Here is an 18,287-nt window from a genome sequence, read left to right on the forward strand (position 1 = left end):
CTGTGCTGGCCTCTGAAAAAAAAAAACCAAAAAAAAACCTGCTGTACAGATTATTTAAATGAAGTGGGAAACGTGTTTGGGAACGGGTCGATACCGCACATGCAAACCCCTTATCTGTGCCAGGACGAGAGGATGAAAATCTATCTCTCGCCCGCAGATCTCAAACTTGCATTTCCTCCCATAATACATGCACTACACCATTGTTTTGGATAAACAACAACAACAACAAAACCCTTTTAAAGCTAGTAAGTTGGACCATTACAAATTAATCCTGACTTTAATAACTGGTTAAAGACCCCTTCAGCTTTATAAGTAACAAAAAATATTAAAGCCTGTGATCACAACGAGCTTTTCTCATTTCTCCTCTCACCATTTGTTATTTAATCCAATACTAGTAATCCAATTTGTCCATCAGACTTTTAAAGGGCAGAATGCAACTTCCCCAGCTTAGACACTTTTCAAAGTACAATATATTTTTCAAATGAATGCTGGATGTTTCATTTTTTCCCCAACTGTTCCTAGCTCTAATGTATGAGGAAAAAAAGAACAAGATGAACATTGTTCGCGCTGATTAAGTAAGAGCTCATTAAAGAGCTGTCAGTGCCGTACTTTGAATATGCATGAAGCATATAATCAGATCTAGTACCGTCACTAGAGGAGAATACGGTAAGTACAAAGGATTGATTTAATTACTTAGAGTGGGCTGTGGTGGTGAAGCAGCCTTGTTAGCGGCAGAGAAAGGAGGCTGTATTCCGGCACGGCCAGGGGAAGGAGGCAGCGTGAGCTCCTGCCACAATACCTCGTCCTGGGATAAAGCACGTTACGCCGTAGCTCAAAACGAAGGCTGTCAGTTCGCTGAAAAGCCCCGAATTCACCTCATCGTGTTTAACCTCACCTGGTTAACTATCAGGCAGGGCTATTTATTCTCCTTCGCGCTGTTTGCGGCTCCGCACTTTATCCCGCAGCTCAGTGCTGACTTCTGAGCGTGGCCTCGGACGGACTGCTCCGCAATGCAGCCCGTGCACACAGAACGCACGGGAAGGAGTGCCGAGCCAAAACGAAGGGAGCTGTAAGCACGCCACGTCCCCGTGTAAACACCCAGCACGGCCCTCGCTGCCGTGCTTGCTTACTACATACATTCTGAGGCCAGTGCCAACAAGGTTTAGCTCCTTTATTTTCTCTTTTTCCTCTCCTCCTCCCTTTTTCCAGCCGACACTCTCTGCTTCCATCCTTGCACTAGGGATCCCAGGGAATTCTCTCCACGCCATTTTCTGATCTCACTCGGGCTGTAGTGCTGAGGGATGCCTGCTCCCCGCTTCCCCTCACCTGACATCCCTCAGACCCCTCCTCGGCCATCAGAGCAGCCCAGGGCACCAAACTGCCCTCGGACACCAGCAACTGCACCAGCTTTTGTGCTGTGCATCCATGCTGGGGCATCTCCTGCCCGGGGCTTGGGCAAGGATGCAGCATAAAGTTTGGTGCTGTCGTCCAAGGAAGCCAGGACAGCCGAAAGACAAAACAGCCGAGCAACCAAACAAACGCAAAAACCCAACCCCCCCCACCCCGCTCCAACTTTATTTCCACCTATGGTTCATCACACATATTCTAACAGTATTTTCATGACTGTTGTTCAGGAACAACTTGAGCCAATTTTCACCTTCAATGCTCAAGAATTACAAGCATGCGTGTATGTTGCCGTTTTCTTGGAGAACAATACAAGGGACTGCCTTATTTTCACGTTGCACAGCCTCCAGGCAGGCTTTATAAAATATCTCTTCCTTCGCTTTCTTCAGGATTTACAAATGGATTTTTGTTTGAATTGCAAGCTAATTATTTGTTCGATATTTAAATAAGGAGCATTATGACAAATGCTCGTTCTGAACCAATTTCAAAGAGAAAACTGCTTTTTTTTTTTTCCCTTTCTGTCCTGCTGAAAATATTTCTAACACACCCTTACCATCAGCCAGCAATTGGGACGTATATGTGCCATGAGATCCATTATTATAAAGCCTTTTGGGCAGCTAGTCACTAGATAAACCAAATATGGATTAACACAGTAAAACTGTACACTGCTAAGAAAACAGAGACTGAAGTGCTACAAAACACCGTGAGCACCACTTAAAGGGAAGAAAAAAGCAGCAACGTGCAGGGACAGGATGGGTCTGCAGTGTAAATGGATGAACACAGTAACTCCTCTACACGATACGTTGCTGTAAATCTGTCAAGATAAGCCACTAGATTCGTACTCAAAGAAAAAAACCCAAACCTTACATGTAAATGTATTTAGCCGTTGTGCAAAAATGAATTACAACCTACAGCAGATAAATAATAAAGGCTTTCTATCAGCATCCCCTTCCAGCCCATTCGGCCTGGCAAGAAATAACAGGTTTACAGAAATCACTTTGCATGCTGTCTCAAGCAGTAATTGTTTTTAAATTTTATTTGCACTCCAAATAGTGTGTGCCATGGTGTCATGTTAAACACAGAAAGCTCCCCATCTCCCCATTTACCTCGGCAGAAGTACACGAAAAACAACCTACTTAAGACAGAGCCCATTCTTCGCCCATTTGCTGCTGTTTACCCACAGTTTTAAAGCAGAATAGAAGCAGCTTTCTTCCCTCGGTGCACTTGGGTGAAGAGGCCAGCAGCAGGATGCCAGCCGTGGGAGCGGGGCGAATAATGACCCAAACTGGCAACTTGGTCCCTTTCCTCTTCTCTGAGTGTCGTGCTATTTGCTGTCTGACAGCAAGGTGACCGCTGTGAGCTGTCCGAATGCTGTCGGATTCCACAGATTCTGAAAACATACAGCATTGTGCTTGTTTGCCTGCTGAAAACCAATCAAGTTGCATTCGGGCAATTAGCGGGACAGGTTTTTGCGAGTTTCTGTATTAGGAGCGACCGGACAGATTGGCTTGGTTACCTGAAGGAGAACATGAACAGCAAATAAAGGAACAGTTGGAGGATGTGCCTCATCTTGTCCCATAGGAACCTGAGGAAATGCACTGAAATTGAAGGTGGTGCGCTCGCAACCGATAAAAGAACTCTCCCTGCCCAAAGCCTCGGCGCTTACCATCGAATGCGTTGCCACAAGGCGATGTTGAAACTAAGAGCTCAGCAAGAATTAAAAGCGGGCTGAACGTTGAACAGGTACGGCTGCACCAATAAATAATTACACAGAGAAACAGACAGAAAACACAAGAGGGAGGAACCAGATCCTCCTGCTATAGGACAGGGGCTAACCTCCTTCAAGAGGACAATCTTTGGTGAAAAACTTGAGAATTTTAGTTACATTATCCTTGAAAGCTCTCAGGGCTGAAGGAGTGCCTCCAGTAGGAACCCCACTGCCTGAATAGCTGGGCTGCTCCACCTTGAGCTTCACACCTTCCATTTCAGCATTACCATGCTCACCTTTCCTCCAGAATACTTCTTATTAAACCGACTAACGTCCTCCTTGGTTATTAAAAATCACTGAACGTGAACAAGAGTAGCCACCAAGAGACATACAAGATAGGTGCCTCGTTTAGAAGACCCTGCAGTGAGTGCTAGCTATCAGCCAAAGCCCTTGCATGATTTTCCTGAATGCCTAAAGAACAGTGTAAAGAAAAATTCATGGCCACTAACTTGCTGTCTGAGAGCAGTTGAGGAGACATTGATGTCCACACAATGAAACCTCATAAAGGTGGGTGCCGACTGCCAAGAATCTGCCAGGCTGAGCTGTATTGCATTGCAGTCTGACTGCTTCAGCCCCAAAAGCACTGTAACCCTAACGAAACAGAGCTTCGGCCAAGGGAATTCCTTTATCGGAAGAACACATCAAATTAGCTTACTATCAAGCAGAAAACGTGTAATTTCTTTGCTTCCTGAAATGTAATAAATCAGAGAGCTCACTGAGAACTTTGAGCGCCATGCAAACAGGTTGGGGCTCTCACCACAGAGCAGAGCACACCAGGATTTCTCCTACCCACAGCAGGACTGACACAGAGAAACAAATGTCTGTGGCCCACGGCCTAGCTACCTGAGGTTGTCCCAGGACACGAACTTTGATGGAAGAGGAGGGACTGCTGATTTTTTCCTATGCACGTCAACACAGTGGCCACCAGAAAACAACAGAAAATCAACAGGGACACAATGCTTAGGCTGACAGAGAGAATGAGTGTATTTTAAATGTGAGGTTACTAATCAAGATGAAGAAAACATACAGTTTGTGGCCCAAAATTCAGACAGCAAGGGGTGAGATTCAAGTGAAACATCTGGGGACCCCTATAAAACAGCAATGCTTTCTTCCCAAGGACAACGCCTGCAAGGACCCTCACACTAGGCAGAACCAACACTTGTCCTTCCTCACCATCCAGAATTCGTTATTCCCAAATCTGCTCCCGTAGCACAACTTCAGTAGAAGCCTGGGCTTGGGAAAGCCACCAAACCTTTTCTTACAGCGCAGGAAACAGGCACCATTAGCTGGGACACCTGAACCTTTTAAGCCATGGAAAAAAAACAACAGTCTCACTTGGAGATTCACCAAGAGCTGGATGGCGATCTGGCAGACAGACTATTTTGCTTGCAGGTCAAAAAGCCAAGTTGGATGCTTTGTTATCCAGGACAGTTAATTACTCAATGGCTTGTGACTACTGCTTAGACCAGTCCCACCTGCCTGTTCACAAGGCGATGGATGGCTGGTGAAGATTATGAAGTGAGAGGGAAGTTAAAGTCTTAGGATCGCGCTCTTCTAAGGGGCAAGCTTCTTTCAGAATGCTCAGTCTTGAGGCTAGAAAGGGATGGTGTGAAAAGTAAAAAAGGAGTTCTTTAACCTGAATAGCTGCCTGATGCGAGATGACGGCTGGCACTGAATACAGCCATGTACTGATGTTACCAAAGAGGCCTGGTCTTCCTGGGAGCTGGCACGTTCATACCTCTGGGACCCAAAGCTTCCCAGGGCTAACCAGGCGTGTTTAGGTAAGCCAAGGTGCCCTGCGGCTCCACAGTTCCCAGTACTGATAGAAAAAGTGTTCTTGGTGGTAAAAGGGAGAAAAGAGAGAAAAAAAATAAGAGGGCTTTCTGCAAAGCACAGCGTGAGCTGGGAGCCCCAGGGTGACTGCAGTGCCTTTCTCCTCACCACTCTCTTTACAGGCAGGCCCTGCTTGTGGAGAACGCCGACTTCCAGGCATGGAGCCAGAGACTACGCTGACCACATGAAAGACCATTTATACTGCAATACCACAAAGAAAGATGGCAATCAGCTAAAGAAGCAAGTGTCTGTTGGGTCTTGCAAGACTTTTGGAAGGCTTGCAAGTTTATTCAGTGAGCCAAGGGCTCTCCCAGAGCAGCCTCCTGCTATGCAGGCAATGCTGCATTCGGGCGCTCTCCTTCACTGCCATGATGAGGCTACAGCTGGGGAGGGCATGGAGCAGGCCAGCTTCTCCTACAGTCCCCAGGCGGCCAACGGCAGCGCTGTGTTGCCTCAAGAAAATAAATAACCACCATCATTTTGTTGCTTCTTTACAGTGGGATGAACTTGGGTGGGGGAGGTTGACCATGCGTGTCATCTGCATCTGCTCTTGGGAAGCGAACCTCTGTTGGTGGGAACACTGATCTGAGACCCAAGAGAAGCAGGGAGCTCAAGGCTGAGCTCCATGTGCAGCTTGGAAGGTCTGCTCAATGGGAGCTGCAGAAGTGCTGGGTGCCCAGGAAGGCCCAGCTGGCTGGTGGACCCTCAGCAGAACCAACCAGACTGCCTCGCAGGAGCTGCTAGGAGGAGTCGGAGGTTGGAGAGGGCTTTGTGAAAGGAACACAGTGGAAAGGAAACTGAAAGAAGGCTGACGTTCCTGGAGAACTCAGGAAGGAATGGACAGCAAGCGTGGCACGCTGCTCTAAAAGCTGTGGAGTTCTTAAGTTGTAATTTCTGATTTGGGTAAGATAGGAAGGCATGAGAAGACCACGTTAACTTGCCTACCTAGTTACAACCTTTTCTGTACATACACACACCAGCATTTCTCCTGCTCTACCTCCCATGCAGGCAGCAACAGCTACGCATCTCCTAAGGAGCAACAGCCTGCACGTGCAAGCTTGGGTAGAAAGAACGGGAGTTAGCCCAAGGAGGTGTACTTGGAATGAAGGAATAAGTATGCAGAAGGGACCAACATACAACTGTATCCCTTCCTGCTGGTAGGGAGGACAGTCACAAAACCAACTTTTAAACTGAGCCCATCTCTTATGCGAAACTGAACACCCGTAATTTTCTTCCCCTAGCACTAATGCTGGTGGGTACAAACCCACATTCACTTCAGAAAATGCCTAAGAATTGTGAAGAATTGGTTTTAAAAGCCAGAACTTGTTCTGGGGGATGCGGTACCTCCTCCCAGCTTACACCAAGTGCAAATTCCTATTACAGACTGAGGGACTCCAGCAAGAAGCATTCGAGACCGTATAATGCAGTCCGGTAAATACAGCTTGATAATCAGGTTTGTGAAGGTGCAGAGCACATAAGGGATTTATTTTTTTTTGATACTGAATCCGTGCACATATACATCATCAAGCACCCATTGAGAAGCAGAACACTCCAAGTGATTAATACAGCTAAAGGGGGCAGATAAGAGATCAATGACAAAATCACCTGGTAAAGAAAAAAAAAAAAAGTAAAAGGTGTTGCATTAAAGGGGCTTTTACTTTGCATGGGAAACAATACGGAGAAACCTGTATTTTAGCACTCGTGCTCAAGAAGCACTCCAAAGTATGCCAGGATGAGAAGAGAAACCCATCCTTTCTAATAATCTTGTGACAAAAGCTAAAAGACATCATCCTATTAACTAGTGATCTCAACTGCTAATGCAGAGTACTTCCTGGTGCCTTTTATGTAGAATGCTGCTATTAAAAAACCACTAAACATTCACTGCGAACAACACAGAATCATTCATCTTTTATCAGCATCTCTTGTTCGAGGAGTATGAGAGGGGCTGAAGGTGTCATTGATATTATAGAGTGGAAATTAATCAGAAATTTTTCTCATATTTTTCTCATCACACTAATTTACTTTTGTACAAATTTTCCCCTGCTAAAAAGTTCATACCCAGCCCCCTGTTGTACGCTTTTAAGTTGAGAATATTCAACGAGCGCGTCAACTGAAAGGCACCAGGTCCCAACACAAAAAGCATTCGAAATTCTCATTTAGTTGTCTTTATTTTGCTAGCGCCATGTGGTCCTTGAAGATGTAGAAAACACGGGAAGCCGAGTAAAGATCAGAGCAGGCTCATTAGCATTCTGACAAAATTGGAGTGGTGGAGATGTATAGTTTGCCTAGTTTGTCGTTTTGAAAGCTACCGGTGGTAAGCTTTCTATTTCATTGTGCTTTTGTCTTTTTTGGGGGTTTTCAACGCAGCGGGGTGTTTGTTAGCCTAGGTTTTCACAGTGCATTGTGGGAACCTTTCCTGCACATTCAGCCTATATAGTATCATTCTAGTTCAAGTCAAAAAGTTTTTTTTTTCCTATTTATTTCATAATAACCTACACTAACATGTAATCGGCTGGCTGTCAAAACCCATCCTGTCTAACACCTGTTTTGTCACATAAAACAACAAAAAAAAAGAAAGAAAATAAAACCCCCAAATAAACTCTGAGCTGTATTTTAAAATAAAACTTTTCAAACACATTGCTAGTTTTCTTCAAAAGACAAGATAAGAAGAAATTAAATTCTGCTGTTTACAATCAACTAGAAATGCATTTGAGACAGATCCAGTCGATTAAGAATTCAAAAGAGACTCCCTCTGTAAGATCCCAATTCTATTTCAGAGCCTCTTGAAGGAAAGATTGGTTTATGCTCCAGAATTATGTAAATAACGAATTACCTCTTAGAAGACCTAAAGAAGTTATTACTCCAGCCATTTGATTTATTTTTTTTTTAACACAAGGCTCACTTTGAAGGGCTAAAAGGGCTACATTAATGCTGCTATTCGACACAAACGTTTCCAAGTTGCAGCGGAATGGATAAAGGTCTTTCGGGATGAATTTATCTGCTCAATCCTTGCGGTTGCCCTCCTCTCTCGGATGATGACCCAAAAGAATGTCAACAGCTCATTTCCCAGTGCGCTGGGAGAAGCCCCGCGCCCGCCATCATCTGCGTGCTCTCAAAGCAATGTTTCAAACCTCGTGTTCCACAAATGTTTGAAGAGATCTGCTCTCATCTCCACCGCCCTGGCACGCTTGGGACATCAGTGCTCGGGGAATGCCGGCTGCTGAAGACCAAATGTGACTGCCACACGGGCGTGCAACCTGAGTGCTTCCAATTCCTGCTGCTGAACTGAAGCCATGCTATGGCAGCAGCAAACAAATGCTGAGAACCCAAGTATATTGACTTGTCCTTAGTTCAGCCTTTCAAGTCTTTAATACGATGTGTCCAACTGCCAAAATTGCAGATCCCCCTTTGGCATGGAAGGATCAAACCTGGCTTGAAAGGAGTTACAGCGGTCGTGATTCCAATACAGTAAATTTTACAATGGAATAGGGATTATAGGTTTATTTACTCAGCAATGAGGAAAAGGATAAACAAATATTAAGAGAAAGATCCGCTTTGCACAAACCCTTCAAAACTCTTCTTGTCACGTGCCCAAACAGCATCATGATGTTTGCCAGAAGAGCAAGTCTCTTCCTACTAAGGACATGGTCTGCCAGGCCAGCGAGTGATCCCCGGCCTTCAGGCCCCCCAAAAAAGTGCAGGCAGGTAAGGCAGGGATGAGGCCCTGCAATGCCCTGGCTGTGGAACTGGCAGATCTCCATGTTTATGTCCCTACGTCGTGTCTACATCCCACGTGAAATGCAGTGCTTTTCATCCCGGGGCACTGGGCAACGTTCAAGCTGCAGATCAGTTCCCCCCCCAGCCGAAAGCAACCCCCAGCCCGCAGCACAAGGCAGCAGGCATTATAGTAACAAAAGGCAGAGTTTTGCCAGCTCCGAGGTGCCACCTTTTATTTCAAATCTGCTTTTAATCACTTTGCTCCTTTTCATTCTGACTCCTCACAGAGTCGAATAACCTGCAGACTGTTACATGCACGGTGGCGAAGACGACTGAATTATTTTCTATACTTCGCAATGTGTGTTTAGCTGCAAAATTATTTATCTCCTTCACTGCATTCTGCCGCGAAAGTTTCCCCAAGAAGAATCGTCTGGACCAGCCATATCAAATTAGAGGGCAGTCAGGAGTGTCTAAGTCCAGCTTTAAAACAAATATCATAACAATTACTTAGCCATATGGAAAATAGGGTATGTCTTTCCTGAAAGCTTTTATACATTTTCTATCTCAAATTTCAACTTCATTAGAAACTATTTCTGACTAGTAGGCTGCAAGATTGCTAAATATCTGTTAACTCACCATGAAGCAAGAGACTCTTTTTTAATGGCAGAACTTTTCCAAGATGCAAATGAACAATAATCTAATTTCAAGAGTAAATTAACTGAAGGATTCATTTCAACGTGTTGCAAAGTCCGGGGAGCGGAGCGGAGAGCAGCAGCCCCTCGCTCAGCCCGGCCCGCGCCGCTCCCGGCCCCATCTGCAGAAGAGCCCACATTGTGCTCGTGTTTGGGTTCCTCTGACTTAAAGGCCAGATGTTTCACAAATGACCAACAATCGGAGGTTAGAATAAATTAATGACTGATTTCTGAGCTTTGATGGAATTAAGCATACTTCTTTTCTCAATGTGCCATGTGAATGTTCTCCCGTTCAACTTTTTTTTCCCTTTTTTTTCTTTTTCTTTTTTTTTTTTTTTTTTGACAAGTGAGGCCACCCGGCAGAAAACAACTGATGCAAAACCCAGGAGTAATCCCTCTGTTTAGTTCAACACTGTGGTTAGCCTTAACACTGCCTCTATTATCCAATGGATTTAGAGAAACTTTCATTTATTTGTTGGCCTCCGTCTTCAACTTTGTTGCCTTCTTTAAAGAGCCCCAGACCCATTCCTATGTAAATACATTTGCATGCAGCCACAATGACACTTTCTGGGACTCTGATTAAGCTTGCAGAACCAGATAGCTGCAGTGTGCACATTGTGATCTCCACGTAAGCACTTTCCCAAATACATACGAGCAAATGAAGCTGATGTCACCCTCACCCTAGGAGTTTAAAGAAAGGCTCCATGGTGAAGCACAGCCCAAACCCCAAAGCTCTGTCCCGCAATGACAGCGTTACGTGGCAGCCAGCATCGAGTTGCTGCCATGACACAGTATTTGTGCCCAACACCAAGTCCTTCTCACCATGGAGCTGTACGATCAGGGCTTTTTCACTGCAAAATATCCTCTCCTAGCCCACTCCTGGGGAGCAGGACAGCAGAATCCCTGTTGTAACAGTGTGGATTCGCAGCTCCTTCTTTTGCGCTTGCTTTTTCTTGCTGCCTCTGTTTATATGGAGTATCCGGAGTATAATGTATGATTATACACTGTACACAATGCAGCCTTCCTGCAGCCAATTCAAACAGCAAGCTTTGCATCCAGCAAGTCTATTATAAAACAGCACCAGGATTAATCCATGCAATTACAACCCACAAAAAATGCAGGTGGACAATCAGCACGATTTGCCCTTCTCACACTGAAATGTCACTACCTTAAAGGTTTAAGTTCTGCAGGAGAGGCACGGTGGACTTAGAGCACACACCAGGAGCTGGTTTTGTGATTTCCCAGGCACCAATGACTGTGGGCCATGAACTGCAGCTCCATGTATCCCCTCAGTACACATTCAAGGAGATAATGCCTTCTTCCAGGGCTGAAATGAACATCCAGCTCCTTGCTTTTGCAGGATGATCCGTTTTAACAAAGTTTAAAAAACTTGCCATATAAAACTTCATAAAAAAATTGCATTAAGGCATTATTTGAGACCACTGCTACACCTGTTAAAAAAAAATGAACCCAAAACATAACAAGCATAATTACACATGAAAATGTACTGCTAATAGACAACACCTTGCATAGCTGTGAGCTTGTCAGTGAAGGCACCAGCACCATTCAGAAACCTGCTCTGATTTACACTTTATTTCCCTTATTCCTGAGGGCACGTGAAGTCTCTGTAAATACCATATACAAACCCAATTTCTCTCGTTAGACTCAGCACGTCAATACAAAAGCAAATGAACTACCAAAGTGCCCTAATTAACAATTTTGCAAGTGAATGCAGACATCAGTGCCACACTGCAGCCATTAAAGTCTATTCCTTGCCATATCTGTTTCTGTTAACATTTCAATATAGACCAATTAAATGACCTTTCCCCCTCTCAAACTCAATTAAGCTATTTGATCGTCAATTGATAACTTACCATGTATTTATGCAAAACGTGCAAGTGAGAGATTCATTTTTCAATCCTAATGATGTTTTGAAGAAGGAAAACCACCTCAGCTCCCCTGCCACGGTATCCCACGGGGCCAGGCTGCGTGTCGCGGGCACCGTGGCCTGGCACCGGGCACAGCAGTTCTGAGGTTGTTGTGGCAGCCTGGTGGCAGGCACCCTGGCGGAGGCAGGTGCAAGGCATCCCTGCTGATTGCATGTGGCCCTTGATGGGCAGCTGCCCTGAGGTCACAGCAGTGTGGGGCAGCCACCCCTTTCAAGCTGCTGGAGCATCGCAGCACTGGGTCACAGTCCAGTCAGCACGCTGCTGTGTAGCACAGGGTCACAGCAGCCAACCTGTGCTAAGCCAGAATTCTTTCCTTCTTTCTTTCTTTCTTTTTTTTTTTTCCCTCTTCCCCTGGCTCTTCATTTTTCCCAACTCACCCTGCAGCAGAAGAGCTGAAGGGTGCCACAGCACACACCTTCCCCAGCATCACGTGGCAGGTGCAATACTGGAGTTGGGCTTGCCTGACCCACGTTAAAAGAGAAGGACTTCTGTGGGGACATCTGTGCTTTCCCAAGGGGCTCTGTACACCAAAAGTCTGTTTGTCACAAACGTGATGGAAAAAACAAAGCAGAAGGACCGAAGGCAGCACTGAATTCTGTGCTAGTGTTAAAAGCCAGATAAGGGTTAGGATGTCTTCTTCAAAAAGTGGCCTCTGCTGCCCAGCACAGGTAAACAGTTCCCTCCAGGGTGCAGAGATAGCAGCTGAAAGCATGGGTGTCCTTTAAAATAAGGCCTCCTCCCCAGCTCAAGGGACCTGAGACAGAGGGACTAGCAGAGTGCTCTCACTAATTTAGGGGAGAAAACAAATTTGTTGCCTTGAATAGTAAAGTGTGCAGATGAATTTTAGGGGAGAACGTAACAAATCAGTGTTCCTTGAGGTCATTTGGAGGAAAGCTTTGTCAAAAATGACTGTTGTGTTTTTAGATTGCAAAAAATGCTTAATTTTAAACTTAAGAAAAAAAAAACTCGCTAAATCACACCGAGAGGAAAACACAGCACGTCAGCTGTGTCATTTGTTTGGGCTCCTTCCTGTCTCAGAAATAAAATAGTTGTACCTGAGCAAATGAAAAGAAACACTCTGGCCCCAAAAGTAATCTTTCTCCAAAAAAAAAAAAAAAAAAAGCAAAAAGAAACCAAGTTAAAAAAAAAAAAACAACAAAAAAAAAAACAGCCCGGATCTTTTCCAGAATTCTTTGAAGATGGGTAGGAGAGAAAATGAAGATCCAACTCTAACAATTCTATTTGAAGTTTTAGTTTGAATCCCTTAAAAAAAAAAATTCTAGTGGCACCCTGGGATAGTTCAACAAAGGGCTGGTTTCTGGGAAAAAAAGCATTGTCCCTTTCAGAATGTTAATCTGGTATATCACTTGCTACTACACCCCAGCATGTACTTTTGCTCATATCGACAATTAAAAGAATACATTTATTAAATAGTCTTATCACTAGATGTTATAGCTTGTAATTCATGCTAACTAGATAACCAAAGTAAATTTTATTTAAATTCTCATTTCTTTGTGAAACTTTGTAGATGGTGCATATCTCATGATTAACGGACAACGTCTAAAGCATCCCGTCCTCTAATCTTCCTAAAATCCCTTTTCATCCGATTGTTTAAGACTGCTTGAAAGGCTAACACCAAGCCTAAGACTACTGCACATCTGGGGGAGGGGAGCCTCTGTAGGTTAGCTAATTAAACTGTTTGTCTTCTGAAACATTTAACTGGCTTTAGAGATTATTCTAATTAAGAATGATGTTAGATGTATTTTTTAATGTAGCTATTAAAATTAATCATAATCCAGCAATCTCATGCGCTGAACTATGTAAATAGAGATGTACTTGAAATCCTGCTGCATTTTCTCTATTTGGGAAAGGATCATTACGGAGTCTGTGAAACATGCATCGGCATCGAGAGAATTCTGAACTAAGGATGCCCAGCGCAACTCCAACTTTTACTCTGTGTCTGTGGAAGGTGAATACCTGACCTCACACTACAGCGTTTCCCAAAAGCACCAACCACTACGACGGGGGAACGGCGACTCGCATTCACACCGCACATTCCCACTGCTGTGCAGACTGTGTGCTCAACTGAAGTGAAGGAAATTCGTTCGTTTTGGAAGGTCTGCAACTTGGCAGTCGCAACTTCTTGTGCCTTTCTTTGCGCGCCGTACAGCAGAGCTCTCCCAAATACCGCTGGCAAGAAATTTTAAAAACAGAGACCACATGAAAAAAGTTGGCATGCAAACAGAAAGAACGTCTAGGGCTAGGAGCCAATATGTAAATCGGCGTGTTAAAAAAAATCTAGCACGATTTTCTCCTTAAATAATTAAGAAAACAAAACCAAAACAAGAGAGAGAAACAAATGAATTATGATTGCAGCACACACAACAGGCAGCCTCTATCAGAACTCAGAAGGGTATTATACTCTAAACACTTTTTCTTCCCTTACTGCTGAAAGATTATACTGGTTATCCCATTAAAGTTGGTAAAATGCCATTCTTGTGTCTTAAAGCTCTAGCATTGGAGGTCAAGAAGTGTATGCTGCTTCTTACAAGGCTAGTGTGGATGTAATCTTCCCAAAGTTACAATAATTAATGTTAAGCTTCTTTAGCAATACGTTTCTGAAAGAACTTGCCTGATAATATACTTAGAGCCTGGCTAGCTGTTTGTGTTTCTGAGCAAGAAATGTATTCTATGCTACTCACGTACTTCAGCTTAAATCTTTAGTCAAACTAGGGTGACAACGAGCAGTTTGACTTATAAGCAGAAATAATATTTAAATGCAGAAAGGTGAAACATTTTGGGTGCAGAGAAAAGAGGGGGCACAGACACTACTTTCTAGTAGCTGCTCACACCAGCCACAGAGGTGCACGCTGGCCACACACAGATGCCTATCTCTGGGTACCCTCTCCCCAAGACAAGCTTGCTGTGCAGGTGCAGTGTATTTCAGAAAGCAATCGGTAGCAATTACAAAAGAACTGGGGGTCTGCTCCGAGTCCACACTTTACCACCCAGTACAAAAGCTGCGAGCGTACTTCTGCCTGGAAGCTGTGTTTCTGAATGAGAAAAGGGAGGGTGAGGTTAGATCTCCAGCTGCTCCAACACAGAGCAAATGCTGTTGATTTCAAGCAAGCTACCTTAGCTTTTGCCATCTCCCTTTCTGTACATGTTACAGCGGTTGATCACTGAATCACCCGACAATTCCAGCTGTATTTCTCTGAATGCACACACTTTGCTGTAAAATCTAGGAAGGCCACTTCTGTATTTCATACTTCTCCTTCCTGGAAAACTAACACACAAATACATCTCCCAGATTAGCAACACTGAAAGCAATTTCTGTGAATACAGAAACACGAAAGTGGTTGTGAAAGAGGGGGCTGAGAAGCCTGAGCTATGACCCAGCAACTGAGTGGAGCGGAGAATATCATCTGTACCTCTGTTCCTGTCCCCAGGAGGACAGGAAAAAAAATAAACATGTACATCTCTTCAGGGTTATTTGCTTCAATTTTCAGACCTGTGAATGCACGCTTTATCTTTGGACACGACAGCTTGTTCTCGTAGAAGTTCTTTTTGTCTTTCTATGCAGATTTGAATGCAATAGCATAGGTAGGAAATTCACCCTTGAATGAGTTCACAAGGGGAAATTATGCAAAGAGGTTCCTAATCAGTCGCTGACCTACCCTTTGAGGCAGTACAGTAGATACAGGAATATCCAAAATGAGTCCCCCTTATGCATGATAACCGCAAGTAATAGGCTCAGGGACTTTTTCTGTTCATCCCACGTTCTTCATCATCCACACAGGTGAGAGAAACAAAAATTAAAACCAGTAAGTAAATAAATCCCGTAACACAAAGCAACCCAGACAGCTTACTGGCAATTTGACCCTGAGACAGTTCCAAAAAGCAGTTTCACAGCCACGAGCATGGTTAACAAAGGTGTCAGCCAGCCAGCCCTGAAGCTGTCCAAAGCAGCAGCCAGATACTGCTGCCGTGCAAGGAGAAAATATTCTAGACCTGGCTTCTGGATAATATAGCTGTAAGGCACAGCCTGTGCACAGCTGTTGACTGCGCTGCAGATAAGCAGGGGGATGCAGGATTGCTGCAGCCCTGACACAGCCACCTAATGGCCCTCGTGCTTTTGTCTCCCTGCTCTTTTGTACCACGCTCTGACGGAAAGAAACTGTGCATTTTATGCCTCAAATACTATGCAAGCAGAAATCGGCACTAGTTCTGATTGGGCGACGTTAGACAACTTGTACACTTTAATTACGAGCTTGGTGACTATAATATACCACCGTGCAAATGTCGTAATGTTATTAAAACCAACGTAGCGTACACGGCCCCATACCAGCCTGCAGTGCAGCAATGCCATCTCGACAGTCTGCTTTGCATATGTTCATCTAGTTTTATACCTCCAAGAGGAAAACATTTCCAGGGACCCAAGTTTACTGCCTTGGTGCTGGCATCAAGGCAAAAAGACTGAGTCAGAATGTATTCTGGGCTGAAATTTACTGTGAAAAGTGAAAAATTCATTCTCCTACAAGAGACACAATGAACCGTTTCAACCCTCTTTTTGTTCCTGTACTTTTTTAGCTCAACATTTTCCCTTTCCTTTTAAAAATTTCAACTGTTCTGCTCGTATAAGCCTCAGTTCCTTCTATCTTCAAAGCTGTGTAAAACGCTCACTAATTAATACATGCGACTTGCCTTTCGCGTGCAGCAACAAAGCGTATGCTGCTTTTTAGATCAGGAAGAGTTAATTTGCAGTGACACAACATATGTGTTTACAGTGTTCCTAATGTTTGCCGTGTAGTTCAGGCTGTAATTAGTCCCACTGACGAGACAGCTTACAGACTGAAAAAGCAGAGGTGAAATAGTGGCTGGGAGATGGCAATCCCGCATCCACATCGAGCACGTGGGGTGCTGAAATGGGGCGCGACTAGGTGACACCAACCCACCCCAAGCCTGGCAGAGAAGGTGGTGTAGAAGACCCTTGAGTCATGGTAGGTGCCATTAGAAAGGCAGAGCTTGCTGGCTGCACCAGGCAGAGCCTGCACTATGGGGAGCCCGGGATGTACCACAGTGGTGGTGGTGAACCTCAGCAGATTCCAGCTGTTCCCTTTTCCCATCTCATCACTCCCATGACTGGTGGTGCTGGGAGCCTGCAGGACCTCCGTCCTGACCTCAGGGCAGCACCACCAGCCTGAAATAACTCCGGTGCTCCCATGAGAGCTGCACTCTGCAAGGCAGCAGCAAAGAACTCCAATCAAGGTGAACGACGGGCCGGTGGAGAAAGGCAACAATTTTAGGCACTCTTTACTGTTCAAGATTCACCCTGAAAACAGCATATATTAGATAGCTGTCAAACACAGAGCTTATCTCTGCCTCCAAGATTTTACGATACCGTGTTTAGTTAGTGTGGCTAATGAAGGAAAACAAACTTGACAAAAATAAACCCGTGAGGACAGTTTGAAACAATAGATTAAGCTAACTGCATTATTTCCCATGCAATTAAACTCTACAATTAGTATACGGTAGGAAAAAATACCAAAATGGTGATAGTATCGCTTATCTGGCTCTCTAGTGAAAGAAATTCACAGCCACCCCTATCACACACCGTATGTTAACTCTTCACACCATGGGTATGTACAACTCAGAAATATAAAATTAGATGCTTTTGAAGGACACTGAGCTCCCTCTGGTGAAGGCATAACAAGTTTATTAAGTAAGCACCACCTCTGGAAGTATAATCCCCTCTGGCTTCTTCCACGGAGTTTATTGGTTCAGTTTTCCTAACCATGAGCATCATTAGGGCAATGCAGTAATTAAGAGTTGTTAGAAAGTGAATTCTCAAACTGCAGATTAGAAAATTAAACTATTTCCTGATTACATATTAATGGAGCACAACAATAGCAGTTGCCATAAGCTTGGAAGGCAACCAAGGGATAAATCTGTGTACTTAATTACCATAAACAATGGCTGCATAGAAATGAAGTTTTATGCACATTCCCTTCTGTAATATGTCTGATATCAGTACACACTTGACAATTCTTGTTCAATTATCTCTATTATTTAATGCGCTGTGAACGGCTCTGTGTAAATAAAATTAACCACCCCAATTACTTTGAATTCATCTAGGGACAACGTAATAAAAAATGTGAAGAATTCTGTATGCCTATTAATCTAAAACATTACAGAAGCTTTCACCAGATTTTCTTGTCTATACTTATTTTGTCTACATTTATTTTAGTGCACTGTTAATTCAATTACATTTACCATCAGTGGTCAATCATCAGTAGCAGAGGGTTTTTTAATTATTATTTCATTAATTCTTACACAGTGACAGAAACAGGCTCACCCATTTGTAAAGTATGGGGTTCATATAGAAAATATAAGTATGACTCTACTTGAATTTGGGAGCTTGTAGTTAATCAGAAAAACAATTAAAAACACTTCATACCCTATGGTCAGATAAGAAAATACCTGATAACTGCTTTTTATTTTCCTAAAATGGTTGCTTTTGTAATTAGTGAATAAATAGTGACCAAAAAAAAAAAAAACAACAACAAAGGAGCTAAATTTAGATCAGAGATTTGTAAATTAGGCTTCTTTGGTTTTTCTTTTAATTGTATTATGTGATAATTCCGTATTTTAATTGTCACTTAGCCATCAAGATGATGGGCACCTTAAAGACAATGACAGAAGAATTCGTTATGGAAAAAAATGCTGTCACAAAAGTAGAGACAGAATTATTTTATGGCACAACATAGCAAGTATGATCCCAAAGAAAGGGAGATAATCCCACCCCTGTCATCATTTGATGTCAAGCCGTTCTAAAAGTGCAAGAAGGGAAATCAACACTATTAGATTATGTGATATTTATACTCAACCACACAACTCTCTCCTCTTACTTAAACCTCTGTGCTG

At 43.7% G+C, this 18,287-nt stretch overlaps 1 protein-coding gene and 1 long non-coding RNA gene across 11 annotated transcripts in view; both read right to left on the bottom strand.

Moving 5' to 3' along the window:
- The window catches only part of EHBP1 (EH domain binding protein 1), a 187,769-nt gene that overhangs the window by 7,056 nt on the left and 162,426 nt on the right, over window positions 1–18,287 (bottom strand). The window lies entirely within an intron of this gene.
- Window positions 15,037–16,579, bottom strand: LOC136050483 (uncharacterized). The gene is made up of 2 exons (XR_010622392.1): window positions 16,319–16,579; window positions 15,037–15,145 (listed from the first exon to the last, which is right to left on the bottom strand). It is a non-coding gene; the product is annotated as an uncharacterized LOC136050483 (long non-coding RNA).

The sequence above is a fragment of the Cyrtonyx montezumae genome, unplaced genomic scaffold (assembly GCF_038088225.1).
Source record: "Cyrtonyx montezumae isolate F1298 unplaced genomic scaffold, pur_monq_1.0 scaffold_24, whole genome shotgun sequence".
Lineage (NCBI taxonomy): Eukaryota > Metazoa > Chordata > Aves > Galliformes > Odontophoridae > Cyrtonyx > Cyrtonyx montezumae.